Here is a 27,378-nt window from a genome sequence, read left to right on the forward strand (position 1 = left end):
CGCTGCGCTCTTAACCGATGCGCCAGGAGCTTCCCACACCTATTGCTCCCAGTGTAATATTTATGCTTAACCCGCACTATCACGTATTCCTCCCTGTCCCAATCCAGCCGCATCAACTGCTGACACACTTTCTCCAGCTCCCTCCATACTCTAGGCGCTCCAGTGGACTTATGGGAGCGTTCCAGTGCTGCCACCTTTTGCTCTAACACCGCCCTCTGCTCCCTCCTTGCCTTATTATCTCTAGCCGATAGCGACATTACTTCCCCTCGAACTACTACCTTCAAGGTCTCCCACAAAGTCTCTAAACGGGTGTTCCCATCATCATTGAAACTAAGATAGTCCATGATCATGCACCGCAGTGTCTCCTCAGCCGCCCTGTCTGCAGAATAGCATCCATAAAGCGCCAACTCGGACTCCCCACGCGGCCTACGTCCATACTGGCCTCTAAAGTGATAGGTGCATGATCTGTTAGGGCCAGAGGCTCAATTGTGGTCTCACTAATTCAAGAGGAGAACTCCTGGGAGGCCAGAAAGAACTCTATACGTGCGTACGTCTTGGTGGCCGCCGAATAAAAGGAATAATCCCTAAGCATAGGGTGCGCTCTCCTCCAAACATCCTCCAATCCACAGTCAGCCAACCACTGTTGCCCTGCCGCAGTCAGCGCCCCAGTCTGCCCAAATCGATGCCCAGATCTATCCAACTCATTGTCCATTACCAGGTTAAAGTCACCTCCCACTAGAATGGCCCTATCCGGCGTATTGAGCACTGGAGAGACAGCCTACCTCAGGAATGTTTCTTGCTGCATGTTAGGAGCGTACAATGTAGCAATGGTAAATAAGAAGGCCCCCACCTGTATTCTAAGAGCCAAAAGCCTACCCTGCACCTCATGTATCTTTGCTATCACCCCCCCCCCAGGGAAGGCCCTTGAGAACAGTATCGCCACCCCAGCATGTTTTGTGGAGGTAGAAGCGCAGAACTGCCTAGGGAACCACTTTGAGCGCATACAATATGTGTCCCTGTGCAATAAATGCGTCTCCTGTAAAAGGCAAACGTGACTTCCAGACTTCTCAAGACCAGACAGGATCACCAACCTCTTAGCCAGACTATTGAGCCCGCGGACATTCAAGCTTAGACACTTAAAAGACATATGGCGCCGAACAGGTTTCTCTCATGGGGGAGGGGCCCCACCGGGGGGCAGGAGCCCGGAGCAGCGCCGAGGCAGCTCTGAGCTACAGGGCCTGCCAGCCAAGTCGACTTCTATACACGTTCCAGGGGAAGCACACCAACATACAACCACTACGCACAACAGGTGCTTACAACATATAAGTCCTCTAACACACATCTCCATAGAGGCAAAGTCCCAGCAGGGGCAACAGAACCATTCAAGTTTGTCGTGTAGAGCCCAGGCCCCTCTTAAATGGTCTCAAGACCTGAACTGGTGCGGCCCATATCAGCGCAGCCAAACCCGTCCGCCTATCACTTAGGCATTGGTTCCAGCAGCCAAGCTACTCATTACAGATTGTCTTTCTAACGCTTGCTCCGTCGTTGTAGGCCGCTGCTGTTTCCTCTTTCTCTCCTTTCGCCGCCATCGCGGGTGATCCTCAGCAGCCACCTCTATGCGCGCCAGCATCTTGATTGTCCCCCTCTAAGCGCAGGATCCTTCTCGCTTCCAGCACTGATTTCACCGGTCGCAGCTGATCCTCCCATTGGAATATAAGGCGTGACCCCAAGAGTAAGACGCGGAATGCGCCCGCAGGTGCTCTGTGATGGGCTTAAATTCTCGCCGCCTCTGCAAAGTCCGTAGTGAGAGGTCTTGAAATAATTGAAGCGAATGCCCTCTGAAGTGAATCTGAGGGAGGTTGCGGGCCTTCTGCAAGATGTTTTCTTTAAGCCCGTAGTTGTGGACACACGCTAGGATTTCAGGCACGCGTTCCCCAGTCCCGCCAGAGCGGCCCACTGGATGAACCTGGTCTAGCGTAATCTCTCGAGCCTCATCTAGGCCAAAGACTGAGTGAAACAGCGCCACCACAAATTCTCCAATGTCCTCCTTCTCTGCTCCGGTCGGGACTCCCCTGATGCGTATATTGTGCAGTCGCGACCGGTTTTCCAAGTCCTCAACCGCGATCTGAAGGAGATCTTGCTGCTCCCGGAGGCGTATGATCTCCTGTTGCATGCCTGACACCTCCTCCCTTCGGGAGATCTCACCATCCTCTACCCGCGCCACTCGCTCTCCCAGGGACGTGACTTCAACCCGCAGCTCTTTCATCTCTTGGGAAATGTCCCTCTGAAGTTCTTGCAGGTCTCTCCGAAGTGAATCAAACAAGGAGGCAAGGAAACCCTTCGTGACTGGGGCCTCACTATCATCCTCCGTCTCCCCTCGATCCTCAGGAGGCATCGTCGCAGTCGACCCCTCAACCGGCCTACCCTGCACCGGGTGGGATCTGGTCAACATTTTCCTCACTGACTGGTCCCGTTTGGGCTTGGAGGACGCCATATCTCAGTACTCTTCACTGTGCGAGCGTGTCCCCCTCACCAGTGGCCTCCTCTGGCTGTCTTCCGTTGGTCAGGCCGTCAAAGCCGTGTCTCCTCACTCCCTCGCACTCCAGCCGATAGCTATGGCCTTCACCTCACCCAGGCACTCTCGGGGCCAGCTGCACCTCATAGGCTCCTTCCCGTCCCGGACAAGACCACCGTGGGCCGACCACACCGCCGACTAGTGGCCCAGCCTCTCTGTGCCGCTCCAGGCTCCACCACCAGGGAACAGGAGCAGCTCAGGGACACTCAGCGCTGCCCCTCTTTCTCGCCAGGAGCTCTCCCTCGCTAGCGGCGCAGAAAGCAAAATGGCCACCCCAGCCTTCGGGGTCCAGTCCCCCGTCCCGGCACCGAACCTTCTGGCGCGGGGCTCTCTTCGCCCCCACCGCTGTTAAGCCCTCCCGCGTTTCGCCAGATGGCCAGCTGGCCGCCGAGCACCGGGCCGCTCCAAGCAGCCGAAACCGCTGTGCACCACACCCGCTATCAGCCAGTGCGGGCTCAGGCCGGGAGGCCCATCACTGCCGACCGCCACTCCTGTGGGCCCCCTCGACTCCCCTTGGGGTGCCCGCTGCCTCCTGTCACCCTTCGTGGAGCTGGGGAGACCCGGGCCGCGATAATCCGGGGCCGCAGAGCTTTTAATGTGGCCCGGGCGGCGGAGCTCGCAAAGACGCGTCGGATCATGCAACAGCAACAGGTCAGAAAAAATAGGAGACAGGGAGCAAAAAGATTGGGGATGACCCTGCATAAGGAAAAAAGTCCAACACCCAGGGACAACATTGTCAGTCTGTTGAAACTTATCAGGAAAAACAACCAAACCTTCAAGTGCTCCTTCACCGGCGCTGAGAACAGTAATCTGTGATGTGGGAGCTTGGCTAGATGACTACAGAATGTTCTCTGGGCTCTGACCACTCAACAATCAACATGGATGTTCCAGCAGCCTTTGGACTTTCCTTAACTCAATTTTTCCTGCCACCATTGCTTCTTCCAGCAAATAAACAGCTTTTACTTGATTCTGAGGAGGTGTTGTCTCCAAGGCAACCATGTCCATCTGAATACCCAAAAAGTTGGCAAAAAAGATAAGAGTAGTGTTTAGTCACTTCACCTTCTCTGGTACTAATAGTACCCCAAGGTCTTCCATTAAGCCCTGAAACTGGGATAATGCCTTTCTACATGTACCTATACTTCCTATACCAACAAGTAGGAAATTGTCCATATAGTGGGTTATCAACTTATAATCAGAATCAGCACAAAGCACTACTGCAAAAAAGCAATAAAAGTCTCAAGCAATTTACAGGAAATCACACAGCCAATCAGCAAAATCGTGTCCACAAAAATGTACCCTTAAAACTGGATGTCAAGCAAAGAAAGTGTATGGGGTGAACCAGTAATAGTCTGAAAGCCAACTTGATATTGCATTTTGCTAGTTATGTTCCTGTCCCACGAGCCATGACTAAAGTAATGCCACATCCACTGATGCAAACTGCACTATTGCATCATCCCATGTGATTAAGTCATTCATGGAAGAGCCCTTGGAACCTAACAAATGGTGTATCATCTTGAAATCCTTGCTTTCTTCTCTGGTACAACTCCAAAAGGTGAAATAATCAAGTCATCCAGTGGAGGGAAATCAAAGAGGACTGCTGTTCTGCCTTCAGCTACTTATTTAAATACTTCCTCACCAGCCAAGACCTTTCCTCTGCAGATTTTAAATTGTCAGTAAAATGCCTCTCTCTGGGCCTTGGTAGCCCAAATAGAATCTGTTAGACCTGAAAGCCTTAGGATGGTCATCCCACCAACGTTTTGCCTGCCTCCCTCCACTTATCTGACACTGTTTTTGCCGGTTTTAGAACTATTCACACTTTACTGCTGCTAACCAGTACTAAAGTGCATATGTTCTCTCCCTTAAACATGGTAACATTGGTTAATACCCAATCGGCATATTTAATTTACTTATAAGTCCATAGTAAAGTGCACTACATGTGCCCAGGGTCTTTAAATTAAATTATACTAGTGGGCCTGCAGCACTGTTTGTACCACCCACATACGTAGCCCCTTAACCATCTCCCAGACTTGCCATTACAAGGGCTGTATGTGCAGTTTCACTGCCACTTCGACTTGGCATTTAAAAGTACTTGCCTAGCCTTAAACTCCCCGTTTTCTACATATAAGTCACCCCTAAGGTAGGCCCTAGGTAACCCATAGGGCAGGGTGCTATGTAGGTAAAAGGCAGGACATGTACATATGTGTTTTATATATTCGGGTAGTGAAAAACACCTACATTCATTTTCAACTACTGTGAGGCCTGCTCCTTTCACAGACTAGCATTCGTCTGCCTTCATACTTTTTTAGTGGTAGATTCTGATCAGAAATGGGTAACCAGGTCATATTTGGTATGGCCAGAATGGTAATAGAAAATCCTGCTTATTGGTGAGGTTGGATTTTATCTTACTATTTTAGAAATGCCACTTTACTTTTAGAAACTGAGCATTTCTGTGCACTTAAAAACCATCTGTGCCTTACAGCCAGTTTCCAATTAATGTCTGGGCTGGGCTGGTTGACAGCTGCCTTGTGCATTTCACCCAGACAGCCACAAACAGGACACTAGGTCACACCTGCACTCATCTGCATATTGAATGGGTCTTCCTGGGCTGGAAGGGTGGAGGTCCTGACTCATTTCAAAGGCTAGTGACCTGTCCTCACACAATGGGCTGCCATACCCCCTACTGGGACCCTGCCAGACAGGACTGTACTGAAAGGGAAACTTGTGCACATCATTGAAGTGTCCCCCACTTCAAAGGCATTTTTAGGTATATAGACCTGGTCTCTGACCCCACCAACTCGGACACTTCTGGACCTGCACCTATACCCTGTCAAGAGGAACTGTCTGGCTGCCCAAATGACTCATCTGGTCATCTGGACTGCTTTGCTGATAATGACTGCTGCTGTGCTGTTGCCCTGTTGCCCTGCTGGCCTCTGACTGTGCTCAGAAGGACTCTGCCTTCCCCAGATGTGCTATCCAAGGGCTTGGATTGAGCTTGCCTCTTGTTTTCTGAAGTCTCAGGGCCAAAAAAGACTTTGGTGGTCATTACAACCCTGGCGGTTGGTGTTAAAACAGCAGTAAGACCGCCAACAGGCCAGCGGAAAAAGAATGGAATCACGACCGTGGCGGAAACTGCCAACAAAGACAGCCACTTTAACACTCCGACCGCCACAGTGGTACAAACAAACAGCTTGGCGGTCACCGCCAACAGACAGGCGGAGGACAATATACCGCCCACAGTATCACAACCTACCAATCCGCCACCTTTTCCGGGGTGGATTCACCGTGAACAAAAACACGGCGGAAACAGGACTTCGAAGGGAAAACACTCACCTCAACACACCCCACGAGGAATTCGGACGCCATGGAACCCGAACTCCAGATCCTGCCAGCCCTTATCTTCTTGCCCCTCTACCAGGAGCACGAACGCCAGCGGCGAAGACCACGGTGAGTACTGCACCTACGACACAGGGGAGGGAAAAAACAGGGACACACACACGCAACACCCCCACCCCCAACCTCATCCACGACAACACACACACTAATACAGCATGATACATTACAGTTACACCCTCCAACACCCCCCTGGGAAGAATGCAAGGACAAAAGGAAATTAGTGTAACCATTGTAATATATTAAAATCCAGTACGCAAAAATATATATATACACTATAAACAAAATATACACCAAGAATGGTAGTCCAGGTAGTGCTCCATTGAAGTCCGTGGAACACTGGGCCCACACGGTATGGGCAAGGCCCACACTCAATCCCCGAACATGACGGAGAGAACACTGCAGGGGCATCAGATAGCAATAAAACAGGCACCTCAGGGGGAAGGGAAAGGGGGGCCACCTCAGCCGGCTGAGTGCACGACGCCAAATCCACAAGAGGGCCACATGCCCACTGTTCCATCCTGGGGAGTGCAAAGCCACAGTCTCTCAAGTCTCTACCATGGGTGGTTTGCCCACTGTTCCATCCTGGGGAGTGCAAAACCACAGTCTCTCAAGTCTCTACAGTGGGTGGTTTGCCCACTGTTCAATCCTGGGGAGTGCAAAGCCACAGTCTCTCAAGTCTCTACAGTGGGTGGTTTGCCCACTGCTATATCCTGGGGAGTGCAAAGCCACAGTCTCTCAAGTCTCTACAGTAGGTGGTTTGCCCACTGTTCCATCCTGGGGAGTGCAAAGCCACAGTCTCTCACGTCTCTACAGTGGGTGGTTTGCCCACTGTTCCATCCTGGGGAGTGCAAAGCCACAGTCTCTCAAGTCTCTACAGTGGGTGGTTTGCCCACTGTTCAATCCTGGGGAGTGCAAAGCCACAGTCTCTCAAGTGGATAACAGTCTCCACTGGTTCTGGAGGGGGCTTGGTGCCCAGAGTGCTTCATCCTGCCAAGGACAGAGGTAGTGGATGTGATACTCCACTGGTTCTGGAGGGGGCTTTGTGCCCAGAGTGCTTCATCCTACCAAGGACAGAGGTAGTGGATGTGATACTCCACTGGTTCTGGAGGGAGCTTTGTGCCCAGAGTGCTTCATACTGCCAAGGACTGAGGTAGAGGATGTGATACTCCACTGGTTCTGGAGGGGTCGTTGTGCCCAGAGTGCTTCATCCTGCCAAGGACTGAGGTAGTGGATGTGATACTCCACTGGTTCTGGAGGGGGCTTTGTGCCCAGAGTGCTTCATCCTGCCAAGGACAGAGGTAGTGGATGTCTTTCTCCACTGGTTCGGGAGGGGGCTTTGTGCCCAGAGTGCTTCATCCTGCCAAGGACAGAGGTAGTGGATGTGATACTCCACTGGTTCTGGAGGGGGCTTTGTGCCCAGAGTGCTTCATCCTGCCAAGGAAAGAGGTAGTGGATGCCTTTCTCCACTGGTTCTGGAGGGGGCTTTGTGCCCAGAGTGCTTCATCCTCCCAAGGACTGAGGTAGTGGATGTCTTTCTCCACTGGTTCTGGAGGGGGCTTCGTGCCCAGAGTGCTTCATCCTGCTCGTGACGGACTCAGTAGTGTCAATGCCCTTGGCGCTCATGGGCCAGCTGTGCTTGTTGCGGTGGTGCCCTGTTCAGCGGTGCTTATGGTGGCGGTGCCCTGTTCAGCGGTGCTTGTGGTGGCGGTGTCCTGTTCGGCGACGCTTGTGGTGGCGGTGCCCTGTTCAGCAGTGCTTGTGGCGGAGGGGTCTTTTGCAGTGACTCAGCTGCTGGCGATCCTGTCTGGCCCAGTGGGGCTGGTGCTGGCGGTCCTGTTTGGCCCAGCGGGGCTGGTGCTGGCGGTCCTGTCTGGCCCAGCGGGACTGGTGCTGGCGGTCCTGTCTGGCCCAGCGGGGCTGGTGCTGGCGGTCCTGTCCTGGGCAGCTGGGCCAGTGCTGGCGGTGGCCTCCTGGGCAGCATTTCGAAATCACAGACAGACTCCAGATTGTTTTGTGCTTTAAGGGTGTTTATTTAAGTGCCCAATATTGGAGGGTGCTGTAAAATGGGGAAGGGTGATGGTGGAGGAATGTCCAGTCTATTTGTTTCACAGGTGCATTTTCCAACGGGGCATAGGAAGTGGAGCTGGGGCAGTTTGAGGATGGACAGGGTGACAAGGTGGGACAAAAGGATGACATTCAGGGCGGTCTCATTTCTTGGCGGGGATCTTGGCATCGTTCTCTGTCTTTGTCCTGGATCTCAGGGACCGTTTGCAGGGTGGTTCTCCATCTGCAGGGGGTGGGGTGCTGGTGTGGTGGTCCTGTGGCGGTGCCTCCTGTCCACTAGCACCAGCGGAGGTGGTGGGCAGTTCATCGTCCAGGCTAGTGTCAGGGGCCCCTTGTTGTGCCACAGTGTCCCTCCTGGTGTTGAGTACTTCCTTCAGCACCCCTACGATGGTGCCCAGGGTGGAATTGATGGATCTGAGTTGCTCCATGAAGCCCAAATACTGTTCCTCCTGCAGGCGCTGGGTCTCCTGAAACTTGGCCAGTACAGTTGCCATCGTCTCCTGGGAGTGGTGGTAAGCTCCCATGATGTTGGAGAGGGCCTCATGGAGAGTGGGTTCCCTTGGCCTGTCCTCCCCATGTCGCACAGCAGCCCTCCCAGTTCCCCTGTGTTCCTTGGCCTCCGTCCCCTGGACCGTGTGCCCATTACCACTGCCCCCAGGTCCCTGGTGTTGTTGGGGTGGTGGGTTAGCCTGGGTTCCCTGTAGTGGTGGACACACTGCTGATTGACGTGTCCTAGGGACAGAGGTATGGGCCCGCTGGGTGGGTGCTGTGCTGGTGTTTCTAGAGGGGGGAAGCTCTGTGGTGGCCTGTGACTGTGTGAGGGGAACCGACTGTCCTGAGGTCCCCGATGGGCCGGGCTGGTCATCTAGATCCAGTTGGACAGAGCTGCTGTCATCACTGTGGGCCTCTTCTGTTGGTGGTGTGGACATGTGTGGACCCTCCTGTCCGGTGACGTTGGGTAGGGGTTCTGTACGGGTATAAAAGGATGTTTATTACATCTGTGTGTGCTATGGTGTGCAATAGGTGGGTGACCGTGTACCCCAGTGCTTGCATTCCTGTGTGGGACCTTGTGTGATGGTGGTTTAGGGGGGTGTATGGGTATGTGCAATGGCCATGCTTTGGTGATGGGTGTCCATGCTTTGTTTTTGCATGCAGGGCTTGGTGTTAGGATGTGTGGTTTGTGATGTTGGGGCATTCGTGAGGAGTTGGAGTGATGGCGGTGAGGGTGGGGGTATGTGATAGCATGCAAGTAGGGTGGGGGATGTAATAGTTAAGATTTGACTTACCAGAGTCCATTCCTCCATCTACTCCTGCGAAGCCCTCAGGATGCAGAATCGCCAAGACTTGCTCCTCCCATGTTGTTAGTTGTGGGGGAGGAGCTGGGGGTCCGCCGCCAGTCCGCTGAACCGCAAGGTGGTGTCTTGAGACCACGGAACGCACCTTCCCCCGTAGGTCTTTCCACCTCTTCCTGATGTCCTCCCTATTTCTTGGGTGCTATCCCACTGCGTTGACCCTGTCCACTATTCTTCGCCATAGCTCCATCTTCCTAGCTATGGAGTTGTGCTGCACCTGTGATCCGAATAGCTGTGGCTCTACCCGGACAATTTCCTCCACCATGACCCTGAGCTCCTCCTCAGAGAACCTGGGGTGTCTTTGCCGTGCCATGGGGTGGTGTGGGTGATGTGTGGGGTGGTGTGTGTATTGATGAGTGGGGTGATATTTAGTGGTGTGTTGTGTGAGGTGCGTGGAAGTTATGTGGGTGATGGTATTGTGTGCCTGTAGATGCTTGGTAGTTGTTTGCGGTGTCTCTCTCTGGCCTTCTCTCAGTACTTTTGTCGTAGGGGTTTGTTGGTGATGTGGGTGTGTGTTTTATATTGTAATGGGTGTGTGGGAGTGGTGTGTATATGTGTATCAGGTGTGTGTATTTTGAATTGTCCAATGTGGCTGTGTTTTGTATATGTGTGTGTATTTTGAGCGCGGCGGTGTGTACTGCCAATGGAATACCGCAGTTGAAAGACCGCTGTGTGGATTCGTGGGTCGTGATAGTGTGGGCGTATTTCTGTTGGCGTGACGGTGGAGGATTTGTTTTCGCAGTTTATCACTGACCTTTGGTGTGGCGGACTTGTGTGGGTGTCTGAATTTTGGCGGATTCCGATCTGTGGATCATAATAGCTGTGGAGGATTGCCGCCACGGTGTATTTGCGGTCTTCTGCATGGCGGTAAGCGGCTTTTACCACCAATGTTGTAATGACCGCCTTTATCTCTTCAGGAAAATCCTTGTGAGTCAAGTTGATGCACCGCCTGCTGGAACCGATGCAAAGCCTGCATTGCGACTGAGAAATAGGCTACTGCGCATGTGTGTTTGGCCAGCCCGAGACGGCCGGCTAAACACACATGCACTCTGAGGGGAGTGCACAGTGCACCTCCCCCTCACTGCTCGTCACCTCCATGGCCCGCCCCTTTACAAGAAAACAATAATAAACATAGTTTATTATTGTTTTCTTGTGAAGGTTTTGCAGCTGCCGCTGCTGGCGGGGGGGGGAGGAGCCCCTGGTTGTAGGGGCTTACCAGAATTTAACCCCTCGGGTGCCCTGGACGTAACGGTTACATCCTGGGCAGCACCGCTCGGGTGCTTAGGATGTAACCTTTACGTCCAAACAGGGGCTCATGGGGGTAGCGCTAGCGCTCCCCCCGGGGGCCTGGCACCCCCCTCCCCTGGGCAGGGATGGAAGGGGAATTGCTTCCCCTTCCACCCCCCCAACCCCTTGTGGCATCTGATGACGTCAGCGTGCATTCGCACGCTGACCTTATCAGAGGCTGCCCCCACTGCGCTGGGAGCTCAGCTTTTCCATTTATCCTCCGATTACGTGGAGGGGGCAAGAGAGGAATGAAAGGAGAGTAAAGGCCTTTCCCCTCCTTTCATGTCTTTCTCTGCATTTCTGTTGCCCGATCGTGATGCGATCGGGCAGCAGAAATGCCAGTAGACACTAGGGAATTTTTTTGTTTGGTTGTTTATGGCATAAGGGGAGCGGCCCCTATTTTTATTAGGTCAATCTGCCCCCAAGGGGGGCAGAAACCACTAGACACCAGGGATTTTTTTTTGTCAGTTTCATGTGAGTGGAGCGACCCCTTAGGCAAGGGTCGCTCCTCTGGGGGGGCAAATTTGTTGTAGCCCATTTCTGCCCCCCTTGGGAGAAGATCGGCCTATTGTAATTAGGCTGATCTGTCCCGGGGGAGGCGGCAGAAAACCCTAGACACCAGGGATTTATTTTTTGTATATATATTTTTTTTATTTGTGGGGAGCGACCCCTTTAGGCAAGGGTCGCTTCCCTGGGGTGCAACTTGTCTTTAGGCCATTTCTGCCCCCTTGGTGGCAGATCGGCCTATTTCTGTTAGGGCAATCTGCCCTAGACACCAAGGAGTTTTATTTTTTTGTGTCAATTTCACGCAAGTGGAGTGATCCCTTAGGCAAGGGTTGCTCCCCTGTGGGGGGCAAAGTCATTTAAGGCCATTTCTGCCCCCCTTGGGTGTAGCTCGGCCTATCTTTATTAGGCCAATCTCCCCCCAAGGGGGGCAGAAACCACTAGGCACCAGGGATTTTTTTGGTGCCAATTTCACACAAGGGGAGCGACCCCTTAGGCAAGGGTCGCTCCCATGGGGGGGGCACATTTTTTAAAGCCATTTCTGCTCCCCTTGGGGACAGATCGGCCTATTTCTATAAGGCCGATCTGCCCCCTGGGGGGAAGAAACCACTTAGGCACAAGGGATTGATGTGTATGTATGTGTTTTGTTTGGGGGGGGGCAGACTCTTGGGCAAGAGTCACTCCCCATGGGGGGCACATTACTGTTGGCCTGGGGGGCAGAAAGCCCACTAGAGACAAGGGAAGATTTTTTTTCCAAAATAAGAGGGTGGGGGGAAATAAATAAAGGGGGCCAAAATTGCTCTGCCTACCGGTGGGCAGATGGGGCAAGTACCCTGGATCCACTCTGGGGGGGGGCAGAAAGTATACTAGATGCCAGGGAATTAAAAAAAATAGTGGGGTGGTGGCTACCAACCAGTATGGGCCTGGTTATGTCCCCACTCCACCCCAACTGAAGGGGTTAACAGTTTTTCAGCTCTCCCCCGCACACTAAAACATCTTATCCCATGGCAAACAAGAGGACATTTTATTAATTTGGGTTTTGGTTTTATGTTTGGGACATGAGAGTGGCTAACTCTCAAAATCGCCCCACTTGGACTGGTGAGGGCTGCTCTTTTTGGACTTTGGGACACTGCCATGTAGAAAAATCCACGAGACCTAGACACATCTGAAAACTAAACATCTGGGTGATTCCGGGTTGATGTGCTTGACATGCACCCTGCACCATTTTCCTACCCACAACGCCCTGCAAACCTCCAACTTTGCTAGAAATCACTCATTTTCCCCACATTTCTGTGATGAAACCTGACGGAATCTGCAGGAATCCACACAATTCCTACCACCCAGCATTTTCTTATCTATCCAGATAAAAATTCTGCTTCACTTATCAGCCTAAAAATCTTTTTTTTCAAAGTGCCCTTTTGGACCAGCTTTGGTTTCCGCTCAATTCCAACAGGTTTTTGGCTCTTCCCTGTCACAGGCACTTGGCCCACCTACACAAGTGAGGTATCATTTTTACCGGGAGACTGAGGGGAACATTGGGTGGTAGGAAATTCGTCCCTGTGCAGTGATCCCACACAGAAATGTGGGAAAGATGTGATTTTGTAGCTAAATTTGAGGTTTGCTGAGGATTCTGGGTAAGAAAACATTGGAGGATCCATGGAATTCACACCTCCCTGGACTCCCTCAGTTGTCTAGTTTTCAGAAATGTCTGGGTTTGGTTGGTTTCCCTAGATGGCGGCTGAGCCCAGGACCAAAAACACAGGTGCCCCCCCACAAAAACAGTTGTATTTGATAATTTTTATGTGTCCAGATAGTGTTTTGGGGCATTTCCTTTCACGAACACTAGGCCTACCCACACAAGTGAGGTACCATTTTTATCGGGAGACTTAGGGAAACACTGGGTGGAAGGAAATTTGTGGCTCCTCTCAGATTCCAGAACTTTCTGTCACCAAAATGTGAAGAAAAAGTGTTTTTTTGACCACATTTTGAGGTTTGCAAAGGATTCTGGGTAACCCCATCTTGGATTCCCCTATGTGTTTAGTTTTTAAAAATGTGCAGGTTTGTTAGGTTTCCCTAGGTGCCGGCTGAGCTAGAGGCCAAAATCCACAGCTAGACACTTTGCAAAAAACAGGTCTGTATTCTTTGGGAGAATGTGATGTGTCCATGTTGTGTTTTCGGGCATTTCCTGTTGCGGGCGCTAAGCCTACCTACACAAGTGAGGTACCATTGTTATCGGGAGACTTGGGGGAATGCTGGGTCAAAGGAAATTTGTGGCTCCTCTCACATTCCAGAACTTTCTGTCACCAAATGTGAGGAAAGGGTGTTTTTTTGCCACATTTTGAGGTTTGCAAAGGATTCTGGGTAACAGAACCTGGTGAGAGTCCCACAAGTCACTCCTTCATGGATTCCCGTAGGTGACTAATTTAAAAAATTTGCAGGTTTGGTAGGTTTCCCTAGGTGCTGGCTGAGCTACAGGCCAAAATCTACAGGTAGGCACTTTGCAAAAAACACGTCAGATTTCAATGGAAAAATTTGATATGTCCATGTTGTGTTTCCTGTTGCGAGCATTAGGCCTACCCATGCAAGTGAGGTACCATTTTTATCGAGAGACTTGGAGGAACACAGAATAGCAAAACAAGTGTTATTGCCCCTTTCTTTCTCTACATTTTTTCCTTCCAAATGTAAGACAGTGTGTAAAAAAGACGTCTATTTGAGAAATGGCCTGTAATTCACATGCTAGTATGGGCACCCCAGAATTCAGAGATGTGTAAATAACCACTGCTTCTCAACGCCTTATCTTGTGCCCATTTTGGAAATACAAAGGTTTTCTTGATACCTATTTTTCACTCTTTATATTTCAGCAAATGAATTGAGGTATACCCGGTATAGAATGAAACCCCATTGCAAGGTGCAGCTAATTTATTGGCTCTGGGTACCCACGGGTTCTTGATGAACCTACAAGCCCTATATGTCCCCGCAACCAAAAGAGTCCAGCAGACGAAACAGTATATTGCTTTCAAAAATCTGACATTGCAAGAAAAAGTTACTGAGTAAAACGTGGAGAAAAATGGTTGTTTTTTTCACCTCAATTTTAAATTTATTTTTATTTCAGCTTTTATTTTCTGTAGGAAAACCTTGTAGGATCTACACAATTTACTCCTTGCTGAATTCAGAATTTTGTCTACTTTTCAGAAATGTTTAGGTTTCCGGGATCCAGCCTTGGTTTCACACCCATTTCTGTCACTAACTGGAAGGAGACTGAAAGCACAAAAAATAATAAATATGTGGTATGTCCCAGTAAAATGCCAAAATTGGGTTGAAAAATGGCGTTTTCTGATTCAAGTCTGCCTGTTCCTGAAAGCTGGGAAGCTTATGATTTTAGCACCGCAAACCCTTTGTTGATTTTTAATTGAAATTTCTGATGGTCACTTCTCATTTTTCCTTTTAAACGACCCTCTACTTTCTTTCCATGCTCTGCATACCTGTTGTCTCTGAGTTTACAACCTTCCCTAAGTCACATGAATGGTTTCCTTAATATCTTATTAATGTATTCCTGCAAATTGCCAAAAAGATTCTTAGCACAAACTCTCCTTTTTTGGAAAGTAATACTTCTTCATTGTAACACTACCAGGGCCCTCATTATGACATTGGCGGCAAATGCTGCCTACCGCCACGGTGACGGCTGCCAACATACTGTCGCCGTGGCTGCCAATCGTCCATGGAATTATGACCATAGCTGGAATTCTTCCAGAAGGCTGCCGGAATTCTGGCTACGGTCATGGCGATGGAAGGCGGTAAGGTGGCGCTGCTGCCAGCAGCAGTGCCACACCAGCAAAACACTGCCTACCATATCATGTTCCATGATACGGCCTGGCGGTGTTTTGCTGGCGGACACTGCTGCTGGCAGCAGCGCCGCGTCCCATCTCCTGCCGGAGGACCCCCTGCAAGCAGGTAAGTTCTGTTCTCCGCATGTGTAATGCGTGTGTGCATGAGTGCGTGTGTGTGTGTGTATGTGGATGTTCTGTCGTGTGATTGCGTGTGTGCCTGGATGTATGTTAGTGAGTTGCTGTGAGTGTGTATGAATGTACGCATGCGTGGGTGAATGTGTGTATGCGTGTGTGAATGGGTGTGTATGTATGTGTGTGCATGTGTGTATATGTCGGGGGACAGGAGGGGTAGGGAGAGGGTGGGGGTGTACTCTGGGGTGGGGGAGACCCCTATCTGTGCCAGGGAAGGAATTCCCTGGCACTGATAGCGCCTACCGCCATGGTTTCTGTGGCGGTACAGAAACCACAGAAACCATGGTGGTGGGTGTGGTCACAATGCCATGGGCAGCCTAGTGACGGCCGCCGTGGTGGTCGGTGTGTTAACTTGACAGTTTGGCTTTGGCCAAACGACCAATGTCATAATGGTAGAGGTATGTACCGCCAGCCTGTTGGCGGTAATACGTCCACTATTACACCGACCGCCGGGGTCGTAAGACCCCCTTAATCTCCTTTAGCTCATCTATCAAATCCCCACCACCTCATGACCTCATTTATTCCCCTGTTCCCACTAACGTGAAAACTTAACTCCTATCACTTTAATTTTCCACAAACAAAGTGAAGTGAATGGAATTTTTTAAATTGCTTGAGTGCACAAGATAACCACAATAAACAACAACACTGGCGCAACCACAAACCTACAGTTTCGGAGCAGCTTCCAGGCGTAAAGTGCTTCGGCTTCTCATTAGATGTAGTATGCGCTATACGAATGCAATTGCTATGCAATCTGAATGCAGTCTCATTAAAATAGTGAAATTACAGTGTTACCCCAAATGTACAGGCTCAATTCTAATATTCTGCAAAATATATTTAATTGTGTTCATGTGAAATCAAAAAGTAGTGAGCAGATGGCAAGCACACAACATAGAGTTATAACTCTCGACCTCAGCACCCAGGGAGCTTGCCTTCAGCTCACATCATCATTAAGGCGTCAGACACGCACTCTTCTGTCTTCGCTGACTTCTGCTGTCATTGAGATCAACATCAGAATTATTTACGTCTTCAGCAGTCTCACTGTGTCTACAGGTGACACGAAAAAGGAGTAGAAAATTCTGTTCAGATTCAGCTGTCCTTCCGAAATATTTGACAGCACTCATTAGTGAGCTAATGAAAATACATCTAAAAAAAATAACAAAGCAACAAAAACGTAAATTACAACGTATACTCCACAATAGCCACCAACCATGCATAAGATGAGTTACACAAAAAGATGGCAAAAATGTGTCCAGACAACTTCAAACTAGCCTGACTGGAAATCTGCACGGAAAAGGGGTGATGAAATTAACTATAACTTCTCTGCACAATTAGCATCCATTTTTGCACAATTTACTACTTTATCGTATTGCATACACGCCGATACACGGCAAATACAAACAGTGCAGAATAGTGGACAAACCACTTCCGCTTCGTCGCCACGAAGTAGTCAGTGAAGACCGACAGCCTTCCTAAGACGCATTATTAATGCTGGGAATGTGGTGGGAAGCTTCAAGTCAAAAAGTTTGTAGGTGTGGAATCCAAACAGAGCTCTGTTGAAAGTGAACGGACTCGAGCTGTAAGTAGGTTAAGTAGGGTGGCGTGTAGAAACGTGTTGGTTTCTGCACAAGGTAACAGGATGGACAAGGTACAAGTAGAGATAAGACGTTCTTCCGACACCCCACCGTTAGCACAGATGTTACCTCATCTCTGCACAATGTTATTTCAGCTGTCTCCGAACCACCTTTCAGTGGGACAGATTGACCCACATACAGGCTGGCATGGATTACTGATATCTTGCATACACTCATAGAGAGACCGAAGACACAGAGCAAGATGCCACACAAGTCAGGTCTAGTTCATGTTAGTCAGGTACAATGGTAATATCATTAGGGCTTTGCTTTATCTCAATTAGCTAAAATATAACAGAGAAAACGGAGATATTTTTACCTTACGAAGCTTCTCTTTTCTGAGAGCCTCTGTCCTGGTTGCCATACCTCAGAGGCAAACCTTTGCCTGTGACCAGTGTCAAAAACGTACGCCCAGATTTAACAGAGCCTAGCGCCTCCTTGCGCCACATTAGCATTATTTTTTTTACGCTAATGTGGCCCAATGAGGCCAAAATTGGCACACCAGACTTACAAAGTGGCGCAATGCATGCATTGCGCCACTTTGTAACCCCTTGCGCCACATTATGCCTGCACCAAGCATAATGTATGCAAGGGCGCGCTCCCCAGTTAGGAGGGGGGCTGAAAAAATGGAGCAAAGAAATCTAAAAGATTTATTTGCGCCATTTTTGCAGCATTTTTAACGCCTGCACAGAGCAGGCGTTAAAAAGAGGCACATCACTATTTATAATGGGCCTCAATGTGCTTTGCAAGATTAGCGTCAAAAGGTTTGGTGCTAATCCTGCAAAGTGTCAAACTAGCGTAGAAGAGTTTGACGCTAGTACGCTAACTACTGCCATGGTGGGTCGGATATTAGATACGGTGCACACATGGTGGCGTTAGGGGGCCGCTAAGGGGCGCAAGAAAAGTGGCACTGCATTGGCTTCAGCGCCACCTATCTTAAATCAGGCCTTTAGACCTTAAGTTTGACTAGACTCTAACCTTATAATGGTTGTTTTACTCCACAGTTTATTGTTTAGCATGGTTTTAGCGCCAAGATAGGATACCCTTTTTGTAAATGCCCATGCCTAAGTAAAAACCTTAAAATAAATAAAGAAGAGCCTGATAATTCAGCTTCAAATTGTACAGTATTTCAGCTGCACAGGTGATAATGGGGAGTTTCGATTGTAACTTGCAGCCATTGGTAAAGAAGCCTTAATTGATTGCCTATCAACCAAGCATTGTCTTTGAGGCCAAATGTATATTGTTTTTTAATCCGTTTATAATAAGGCACTTCCAAACTAAACTGATATCCTCTATTTTTATGCCATTTGTGGAACTATGCATTCAGTAGGACAGGATCTCTTGAAAGTATCACAGTTAAAGAGGGAGGTCTTGTCTTTACCTCTACTCTTTGAGACATCCTCCCTTCCCAGTTACATTTTATGGTCGATCATATCTCACTTTGAAATATATTAAAACCGATTTGTTTCAGGCATGATGTGCACAATAGATAAGCAACTACTGGCCTATTTGAAGGCATCACTCAGCTCAAACCCAGTGTGGTGTCTGACCAATTCATAAGAGCGTTAAAGAGAATATGGGTGGTCTTGGGTTGGAAATTGAGTTTCTGGTTGGGGGAGGGAGAATGAAACCCTGCTCAAGCAGCAGCCACAATTTCAATCAGGGTAAAGTCACAAGCTAGCACCAAATTAACCTGTGCTTAACCCTCTAGCAGGGAGTCACAAAGCAGTTAGGCTGAACTGAGAGGCAATGTGTAAAGCATTCATTCAGCACTTCAAATTGTAATAAAGTGAAAACACAACATAAGAGAAATCCCTCTTTGATTTAAAAATAGAGTAAAATTTAAGAAATTATTTGACACAAAAAATGACACAAAAACCAAACTTGTACAAAAAGAGATATGCATCTTTGAAGAATTCAGATTAATAAAGCACCTAAAAGCACAATGCACCACTGGCAGTTATCTGGATTTGCGAGACCAGGTGAAAGTCACAAGATCAAGCAGAATGCAATGGAGTGCGAAAGAGTTACCTTCAAAGTCCAAAGCGAAGAGTTCTGTTTGCGTTCTAAGGGGCCATGAGGAGCAGGTATTGCATTGCAGATGTCCGTCGATGTAGTACAAAGAGCAGGCCGGGCATTGCTGAAGTACTAATGACCTGTCCGGTGTAGCAGACATTTGTTGCTGGAGCTTCATGCTAGTGATCAACATGAGCTATTGATTCTGTAGCTCGAAGTGCAGATCTCACATTGCTGAGCATCACTGGAGGTCATCATGGCATGAATAGTCAAGTTTACCAGAGTTTCATGTTGGGGAGCAGTGCAGGCGGCAAGATCTTGGCACAAACAGACCGATTGGTGAAGACCCCAAAACTTCAGGATTTCTCCTTTTCTTTGGAAAGGAGCTCATCTGAGGCCACACCAAGGTTCCAGGGCCTAAGGAGCACCTCCTGAGAATCAGGAACTCACTCTAGTAGAGACCAGCAGGGCCCAGGCAGGTCCAGTTGCAGGTCCAGGCAGCAGGTCAACTGGGCAGTTGCAGGGAGCCTTAGGAGCTTGCTATGTCTCTATAGCTCAAAACTGGTCAGTCAGCCTACCTTTGGAGTCGCATCACGCTGGGATGAAGGGTACACGTCAGCAAGCAAGGAAGCAAGCAGCAGAGTAACAGGCCAGCAGAGTGGCATTCTTATGGCAGCAAAGCAGCACAACAGTCCTTTTTCTGTAGTAACCACAGGTCCAGCAGTGTAATGAATTGTTAGGTCTGAGGGTCTAATATTAACCCCTGGTGCCCACCAGTTTCTAAAGAATTATTTTTGAAGTTCTTGACATTTCCTACCTCACCTGCCCTGGCTTTAAGCTGTCTGTGCGAATAATGCAGTGGTGACAAGTCTTTTGTGTGAAGGCAGGGCACAGCCTATTCAGTTGCAAGTGGGGCTATGTCCAGCTCCGCCCCTCATCTTGCCAGTTGATGACCCATCCAGGCACACCTAACCCATCAATTGTATGGCTGTCCTGGAGGAATAAACAAAGCCCAACTGCCAACTACACCTAGTTATGTGAGTCAGGAACAGGCTCAGACACCAAGTGGTTAGGGCAGGAAAATGCCATCTTTCTAAAAAAGTGGCATTTTTTAAAAAACTTGTAAATCTGACTTTGCCATTAAAGAGGATTTTTCATTATAATTTCTCAGACACCAAACATGACATTTTTACCTATTTCCAATCAAAAGCTAGCTCTTATTAAATGTAATAAAGCAAAAAATGCTGCCTTATGGGAGAGGTAGACCTAGCACTAGTGAAAACAAATCGAGGAGTTTTTCACTACCAGGACATGTAAAACTTCAAAGCACATGTCCAACTTTTTAAATACACTGCACCCTGCCCTATGGGCTGTTCAGTGCCTACCCTACCAGTGATTTCATGTAGTAAAAAGAAAGGTTCAGGTCCGGAAAAATGTTTATTTTGGGAGTTGGCAGTTTAAAACTGCATGCACAGGCTGCAATGACAGACCTGAGACGTGTTTAAAAGGCTACTTAAGTTGGTGGGACAATCAGTGTTGCAAGACTATGTGGTGCCACTTTACTAGGGACATATAAGTAAATTAAATGTGCCAATTGAATGTAAGACAATTTCACTAATGTGTAAAGGAGGGAGCACAAATACGTTAGCAGCGTGTGCAGAGTTCTAAAGTTCAAAAATAGCTTCAGAAAACAAGAGGGTGAAAGTAAAATGTTTGGGGATGACCTTGCAGAAATAGCCAAGTCCAACACCTCATCCCAGAATAATTCCCATATTTAGCACAGGATTTCCATTAACATCAACATTAATCCACTGGATTTTATTACTCGAGCAGCTCATGAATAGAAGCTAACTTTTGCTAAGTGCATAGATTTATTTTTTGAAAATGGCAAACTCCTTTGACCATCCCTGTTGGTTTCTCTGAAAATGTAATTAATTAAACTTACAGGCAGTGACTGCTTAGAAGACTGAGACCATGTTCACTCCCTGAGCTCGACATTGCTGGACCCCTACATTCATAAAGTGTTTTCAGTTGCACAAACGTTTTATGTTTTCATTGAAAAAAAGTAGTGCCAGGTGTCCCCTTTTTATTTCTGACACTTTCAGTCACATCTGGCTTTTTAGACAATGGCACTTTGTATCTGGGACTTGATGTTCTATTTTAACCACTTTTACAAATATTACTTAACAAATTCATTGCTGATTGGCCTTGCAAAGGGGTGGTTGCTAAGAAGATCATGCAAGGGGGACGTTTGACAGCTCTGAAGAAACTGCATCTAAAATGTAATCCAAGATTAACGATGTGTGGCTTTTTGTATCTTTGTTAGCTATTCACTTCACACCCTTCAGTCTTAAAGAGGACCACCCAGGAGTTGCCACCATTACTGTCTCTTTGTATGTCACAGTTAGCATCAGAAAAGCTGCCATTGGCCCTCACTAGGAAAGGCAACCTTGTAATTTGACCTGTGCAACGTGAATGTGTTCCTGCTGCGTTGCTCTGGAAACTCTATGTAGTTATACAAAGAGCCAATATTAATGTGAATGGAAAGAGGTGGTAACTTGGCACTCATGCAAAAATCGTCATTTACAGCATAGTGCACTGCAAAATACTTGCTTGTTCGAGAAGGCGTCCTTTAGAGCTCAGTGGTTACAATCAGCAAATCTAAAGTGAGCTAAATCCCGGAGTGCCAAATATATATATATGATATGTGCGTGTATACAACAATGCAGACTTTAGTAAATTCAGATATTCCAGACCTCTTTCCTTTCGGTCCCGTATTAGTGCACCAGCGAGTATCTCCCCTTCCCTGTTTGCTAACAAACACTTCTTCCTCGGCATCGATTGCTCGGCTTCCCATACCTTCTCTTGCGGTGCAGTGGACCAGTCACACCCCTGGATCTCAATGTCACAGCAGCTGATGCACTAATGATAACTGAACTGCGTCCCTGCTAATTGTTCTCAGAAGTTCTCTTTCTACCTGTGTTTCTTTCCGTCTTGCCCGTCTCAATCTCCTTTCCATCTCTTTGCTCCCTTTCATGTTCTCCTCTATTTCCCCTCCTTGTGTTTCTCTCTTTCCTGCTTCTGTCTATCACTCTTATCACCTCCTCCCAGGCATCTCTATTTCTGCAGTGAAGATTCCTAGGTATGTCATAGGCTTTTAGACTCTAAGGGCCAGATGTATCAAGGTTTTTTGCATTCGAAAACGGTGCGAATGCCCGTCTGCGAATGTAAAAAGCAATTTCAGAATGTATGAAAGACATTCTGAACGCAATTTTAAGGAATCGCAAAAATAGCGATTCCTTAAAATTGCGCCCCTGTTTAGAGAGTCGCAAATTGCGACTCTCTAAATAAGAAATCGCAAATAAGGATTCCTTATTTGCGATTCCTCAGCACATGTATGAAGCAATTCCTAAATGTGATTTGGGCATTTAGGAATCGCTATTTACCACCAAGTTGAACTTGGTGGTAACCATGTGCAAATTTTAAAAATGCATTTAAAATGCATTTTTAAAATTGACATGTAAAGCACACATGCCCTTTTGGCATGTGTGCATCTTACATGGTGAAACAAATAATTTTGGGGTGCAGCAGAGGGGGCCTTAGGCCCCCAGCACCCTGGGGTTTTGCATTTCCAAAATTGAGATTTCTAGTTAAGAAATCGCAATTTTGGGAATGCAAAAACTGTGCAGATATGGGCCAACAGGCCCATAGGTGCGAATGGGGCCGGTATCGCAATTTGCGATTTGGTAATAGCATTTGCGATTTTTAAGAAATCGCTATTACCGATTCGTAAATGTGATACATGGCATTTTGCGAGTCGGAAATAGCGATTTCTTAAAAATTGCAAATTCCGAATCGCAAAAGGCCTTCATGATACATCTGGCCCTAAAGGACTGAAGGTGAGTCCATGCTTTGCTACCTGGAAGACAGTTGATGGTGGTATGTGTGTGTGTAATAGATTGTTAGATAGTTTCTTAAAATCCTCTTCTTTTTGAAAGAATTCAGCAGCTGCGATGGGTGTCAACTGGGGGCACGCAAGAGGAACCATCAACTCTTCCAGCAGCAGGCGATTTGGAATTCTATGTGACAACGCAAGTGTGAGTTTTGCTTAGATCTAGAGGGATTGAGGAGTTTTGTGCTTGGGTGAGAGCCCATTTAAGATTTAGGCGCTGCCACAATTTGACGTTCAGAGGTTCAGCAGCACAGTTATGGAGTACTTACTAGCACTCACACAGGAGTGTACCAGGGTATTACATCATTCAAAGGACGCACTGGCAAGGATCACACACAACATTATTTATGCGCAAGGCTGCTACTGCATTCTGGGCAAAAACTTTCTATGGAACACCCCTCCATTGAAGACCACTGTGGCGGAGAGACATCTCACGCGCACCTTATGTGGTGGCCATTTAGGTCTGTGGCCACACAGATCTATGTGTAGATACAGCTTTTCCAGATAATGGATGTCTGTAAAAAGGAATTAGGCAGAAGCGGTTGTTCAAATTGCAGCTGATCTTCAAGTACTTGAGTAGTGCTGACTTAGATTGGTTGGGTTGCTAAATCTAATATCACTCATTATACCAAAGATTTTAAGGTATTATTTTTTGTTCAGAACTGTACATAATAACTGTGACAGTTACACTTGGAATTTAAAACTCAGGAACTCGCTACATGGATAATAAAGTCCAGATATCATTGGAAGTGTGACATTGGATAACATAACTATTCCTCCACTTTATTCATAGTTTCTGGATCATCTCATTGAGTTGTGCCTGCTGACTTCATTTTCTTTTATTGGGAAGCTTAAAGGGATACAATGGCAACAGCAATTATGTCTCAACCTCCACACCTTTTTATTCCAAGAAAGGTGATCCTTTATTACTATAGCAATTGAACTCTTACTTACTAGCAATTGGTTGGTAGAAAATATTCTGCAGATAGGAAACAAGTCATACTACTCCACAATTTATGAGTGGAAGGGACGAATAAATATGAACATTTTGATGTAGTTCCTATTAACATTATGATATGTGAGCCAAACAATGGCCCTCATTATGACTGTGGCGGCCTTTTCCGAAGACCGGCATGCTGACAACTGCCAAAAGACCACAGCGATGGCGGTAATCCGCCCGCCCTACTACGACTAACAAAAACCAAATTGCTGCAGTACAGCCACAAATCTGACACCACCAAGCTGAAGGACGGCGGGAGAGAGGCAGTTCCACCACCCACACCTCCAAGGCTAAAACAGACCGCCCACCATATTACGATCCTCAAATCAGCACAGTGGTCTTAGTGTGGCAGTAACCCAATGACGATGTGGACCGCTGCAGTCAAAAAGGAACCTCCACAGCAACACAACACCACATTGGCCAATTCGAATACCCCACACCTGATACACACACACATGCCATACCCCCCACAGACACCACCATGAAACACACAACCCACAACCCTTTGGTATGACAAACTATTACAACACATTTCACGGCCACTCAGGAGAACGCACTGCACACATACAACACAGCCACCTGTACACCCCTCAGTCATCACACATCACATAACATTTTTGGACACAAAGACACACATCACCATGTCCCACAAAAGCACCCCCGTTTCACAGATGACGAGTTGCGGACAATGGTGAATGGTAGAGCCATGGCTATTCGGTGCATAGATCCAGCAGACATCCATTGCCAAGAAGATGGAGTTGTAGCGGAGGATCATCCACAAGGTGAACTCAGTGGGAAGCCATCCACGCACAAGGGACAACATACTTAAGAGGTGGAACGACCTGAGGGGGAAGGTCCACTCCATGGCGTCCAGGCACCAGATTGCTCTCATGAAGACTGGTGGTGGGCCCCCACCTCCTCCCCTGGAACTGACATCATGGAAGGAGAAGGTCTTGGTAATCCTGCATCCTGAGGGTCTCAGTGGAATCCCTGGAGGAATAGAGGCTGGTATAATGTCTTGTACTAAGTATACCTGTGTTGCATGCATCCCCATCCCCTGCATGCCCACCCAATCCCACTAACACCAATCCAAATGTCTGCACTCACATATGCAGCTAATGCTTGTTCAGCATGAAGCACTACAAATCCCACAATGCATCACTCTTTATCAACCTATCAATGCACACACACCCTCACATAGGTAGCCCTGCATACTGAAGCATGCCAAATAGAACAAACTTAGGGGGTCATTCTGACCCCGGTGGGCGGCGGAAGCCGCCCGCCTGGAGGGAACCGCCAGAATACCGCTGCGCGGTCAAAAGACCGCTGCGGGTATTCTGGGTTTCCCACTGGGCTGGCGGGCAACCGCCAAAAGGCCGTCCGCCAGCCCAGTGGGAAACACCCCTCCATGAGGATGCCGGCTCTGAATGGAGCCGGCGGAGTGGAGGATGTGCGACGGGTGCAGTAGCACCCGTCGCGAATTTCAGTGTCTGCTAAGCAGACACTGAAATTCAGGGTGGGGCCCTCTTACGGGGGCCCCTGCAGTGCCCATGCCATTAGCATGGGCACTGCAGGGGCCCCCAGGGGCCCCACGACACCCCATACCGCCATCCTGTTCCTGGCAACCGAAGCCGCCAGGAACAGGATGGCGGTATGGGGGTCAGAATGGAGGATTCTACAGGGCAGCGGAAAACCGGCAGCCTGTTGGCGGTGCTCCCGCTGACCCCGGCCCCGGCGGTCAAGGACCGCCGGGGTCGGAATGACCCCCTTAGTAGCTTATGTCAAACAAATTAGGAAGATGTGAATAACAATCACTGTTATCCACAGATACCACTAATAATGTCATCTGTCAGTAGGTGCCACGTAGAGCCAGTCCTCCACCAGAGGAAGACCCCGGTGATCGCAGCTACTCAGGATGTCTGGAACTGGATGAGCTCCCTGGCCCATCCGGCACCTCTGGGCAGTCTACCTCCACTAGTGCCAAGCAGGTCATGATAGAGCCCCCCCAAACGGTAGCAGGCACAACACCAGTCACCCAACACCCCCAAACCAGTGTCTCCAGGCCACGAAAATCTATAGTGTGCCCACCTGTACAGGGGCTTAAGTCAGCACCCACCACCCACCACCCAAGACAATGGAGGTCCTGGTGTCAGTGGAAGTCGGCACACTGTGCCGGGGACACAGACACAGGGGGCTATGGCCAATGGGAGAACATCTGTGGGCCATAGGGTGGGGCAACCCAGGAAGCCACTTGCCCAGGAGGCCATAGCACAAGACCAGGGATCATACCACCAATCCCAGGACAAAATGGGCCAGATAAGCACCATGTTGGGGGAAAACCAAAGGCTGCAGAGCGAGTACCACTAGGAGGCCATACAGCAGTGGCAGGAACACAATGCCTCCAGGGCCTCCATGAAAGGGTTAATGCAGGAGTTGATATCCGTCCTGTATGAGTTCTCTACCCACCACCAGGCCCCTTCCACTATCCACAGTCTAGACAGTCTACATCTGCTGCAGCTAGTGGGATGGTGGCCCTGCCTGAGGACTCACAAGCCACTAGTGACCCTCCCCCTGTAGCTGAGGAACCCCCACACAAACGTGGCTGCAGAACCAGACATCCTGCAGGGACTGAAACCAAGACAAACCCCACTGCCAGGAAATGAGATTTTCCAGATCTGTCTCCCTTGTGTGCCACTGAGACACCTTGCAGACTTACTACTGCCATAGCTCCATGTTCCTATCACTCCTGGATACTGAGCCTGTGCTACCTACTGCTTGACTTAACAAACTGATGATCACGAACACCATGACCCCACCCTTTTGCACCAACTGATACTTTTGTAATCACAATAAATAGATTTGAACACAACAAATGGTTTTGTGTGTTTAAAAAGTGACAATGAACAAACAATAATGTGGTGTTTTCATCAAAGTGTTGTGATAGAAGTAAACAATGATAAGCCTTTGTCCATAGAGGTCAGTGTCAGATGCTCACTGTCAATATCCGCACATCTCTGGGTCCACAAGTAGCAGAGAGGGAAGGGAACTCAGCATCCAGTGGCTAGTCTTCTGTGGAAATATAAACAAAAACTCTGTTATGATAGATCACCAAAGCAATGCAATACTTTATTCACCAGCAGTAGAAAGTGTCTACAAACATATTGTAGGATATTTTGAAGAAAACTTAACTTGTGTTGATAGAGGCATGCCAGTGTCCAGCAAATCCAGAGTTGTGCTGTAGAAGGATGATGGTTGTGCTTACTTACTCGTGGGTAGCAATTTGGGAGTGTTGAAGAATGTGGTTATTTAGTAAGTGTTGCATACCTGTGATTGCTATGTTAATGGCTAAAATGGCGTTAATATGTGCTGGATGTGTAGATATTGACACTATGCTGCCTTTCTTTCCTGCCCACCCTCCCTCCTGGTCCTCTTCTTTCCTTGTGTGCATTAGCATCAGCAGGCAAAGTACTAAGGGCACCAGCGAGTGAGGAGGCTGCAGCCCATGGGACCCAGGAGGCAGTGTCCTCTGATGCAGAGGGGACCAGTGGGTTGGAGGGCAAGGGGAGCACCATGGGGGAAACAGGAACT

The sequence above is a fragment of the Pleurodeles waltl genome, chromosome 1_2, assembly GCF_031143425.1.
Source record: "Pleurodeles waltl isolate 20211129_DDA chromosome 1_2, aPleWal1.hap1.20221129, whole genome shotgun sequence".
In the NCBI taxonomy this organism is placed as follows: Eukaryota; Metazoa; Chordata; class Amphibia; order Caudata; family Salamandridae; genus Pleurodeles; species Pleurodeles waltl.